This window comes from Condylura cristata, unplaced genomic scaffold (genome assembly GCF_000260355.1).
Source record: "Condylura cristata isolate star-nosed mole 26May11 unplaced genomic scaffold, ConCri1.0 scaffold00003, whole genome shotgun sequence".
Taxonomy (NCBI): Eukaryota; Metazoa; Chordata; class Mammalia; order Eulipotyphla; family Talpidae; genus Condylura; species Condylura cristata.
The window spans coordinates 2,879,609-2,882,156 of NW_004567104.1; positions in this window are offsets into that span (position 1 = coordinate 2,879,609).

Consider the following 2,548-nt stretch of genomic DNA (forward strand, 5'->3'; position numbering starts at 1 on the left):
TACTACCTCACCCCAGTGAGAATGCAACAACAAAGGTTGGTGAGGATGTGGAGAAAAAGGAACTCTCCAGCACTGCTGGTGGGAATGCAAATGAGTGCAACTATTATTATAGAAAACTGTTTGGAGGTTCCTCAGACTGCTAAAAATGGAGCTTCTGTATGACCCAAAAGACACAAAAACATTGGTCAAAACACACTTTCTTCTCGTGTCTCTTTAACTGTTGTCAGTAAGCTGCTTTTCAATTTGTGTCATTTTCCTGGTGTGAGACAGTCTCTTATTATAGTTTTAATATACATGTAATATTAGAAGTGAAAATGAACAAATTCATGTTTTTTGGCAATCCGGAAAACCCTTTTGGGTAAATGGCCGGTCAAAACCGCCTCCCGGTTCCTAAAAAGGGTAATTAATTAATAATGGTGAATTGGAAGAATGGTGGAAACCAACAAGGAAAATAAACAAATAACAAATCCAAAATGGGGGAAAAAGGGCCCCAAATCAAGAAGGCCTAATTAAACAACCTGGAAAAACCTTTTTTGGAAAAAAAAAATTTTAATTAAAAGAAAATCAAATGCCTAAATTAATTAAAAATCCCCTGGCAATGGGGTTGTGCCCCCCAAAATTAGCTTTATTATTGATGCCATGGAACATATCACTAATGATTACTCTCCATAACTTCTTGTTTCAGATTTTGTATCTAAATCATTAATCCATTTGTATGGCATAAGTAAGTAACCTAATTTCAATCATTTATGCATGGCTTTCTAATTTCCCCAGTATCACTTATTAAATAGTCACAACTTCTATGTTATATTAATGTGCTGGTATGCATGCAGATTTACTTGTGAACTTTGACTCTGCCTAATTGGTCCATATATCTTTTTTTGTGTGTGTTCCAGTAAAGTACAGCTTTTAATACTATTGCTTCATAATGAACTTTGAAGACAGGTAATGTAATAAATGATTCTCTCATATTTTGTAGAGCTGCTTTTCCAATCTGAGATGTTTGATTCAATAAAAATTTGAATGTTTTCTGTTTTCAGTTACTTTAAAAAATACTACTGGGATGTTGATGGGGATTACTTTAAGTTAACAAACTTGTTGTATATGTCCTTTAAGGGAAAACTTCCATTTTTCCATCATTATTTAAAATATTGGTTTTGATTTTTGATCAGAAAAATCTTTATCATATTGAGGTAGTTTCTTTCTATTCTCATATTATTTAAAGATTTTATAATAAGTCATTATTGATGCTTATCAAATATTTCCCTCACCTACAGAAATTATGTGAACTTTATACTTTTGTTAACATATTATTTTAACATATTATATATTAAACCACCTTTGTATCTCTATGATGAATCCCATTTGATTACAGTGCATACATACATAATTGTCACTATTGGTGATTTCTATTTGCTAGTATTTTGTTGAAATGTTTTCACTGGAAATTATATATAGCTGTTGGTCTATAGTATCCTTGTGCTGTCTTCATCTAGATTGGGGGGTTAATAAAATATCATCATAAAACACACTAATATGCCTTTTTCCTGTATTTGTAAAACTAATTTTAGCAAGATGGATATTATTTCCTCTTTTGAAAAATAATAAAACTTGTTTATAAAGTCATCTGGACATGGTTTTGTTTTTCAGAAATTTCTTCTTATTATTATTACTGTTTGAATATCAGTGCTTGTGACTGGTTTGTTCAGTTAATTTGTTTCTTTCTAGATTAATCTTGGTAGACAATGTTCATCTATTTATCTATCTATTCAAAGCCTCTGTTTACCTATTTAAGGTTATTGAATTTATTAGGATTTATTGTTCACAATAATCTCTTCTGATTATCTCTATGTTCCTTGTAGTGACTTCTTCACTATGCTATTATGCATATTAATATGTTATCTCTTTTCTTTGTTTGCCTTAATAAATGCTTGTCTTTTTCTTTATCAAAGAACAAACTCAGGCACTACCTGATGGCACAACAGGATAAAGTGCAGCACTTTGAAGTTATCCACAGCTACTGCAGCACCAATTTTATTCCTGGCCAGGGAGGTGATCACATGGTATGACATACCTCTCCTGACCCACCCACTACTCCCCTCTGCAGTGTATTTCAGTTAATCTGCCTGTTCTTCTCCCCTCTATGTCTCTGGTGAATCATCTCACCCCTGCACTTCTGGCCAATACCACAGTTCTTGTATGCATAAATAAAAAGTTATTAAACAAACAAACAAAAAAGAACAGACCCTCCCTGATGGTGTCGTGGGTTAAAGCACAGCACTATAAGCTAACCACAGCTGCTTCAGTGTGAGCTTGATCCCAGGAACTGGAGGGAATACACATGGCACAGCAGAGCTCTCCTGTCTTTCCTTCTGCAACCCTCAGCAGTGTACTTCACCAATTTGTCTGTTATTCTTACCACTCTGTCTCCGGTGAATCTTCTCACTGTCCCTGAACCTCTGGTCTGTATACCAGTTCTGTATGCACAAATAAATAAATCTTTAAAAAAATAAATAAATAAAAGAACAAACTCAAAATTTGTTGTTTC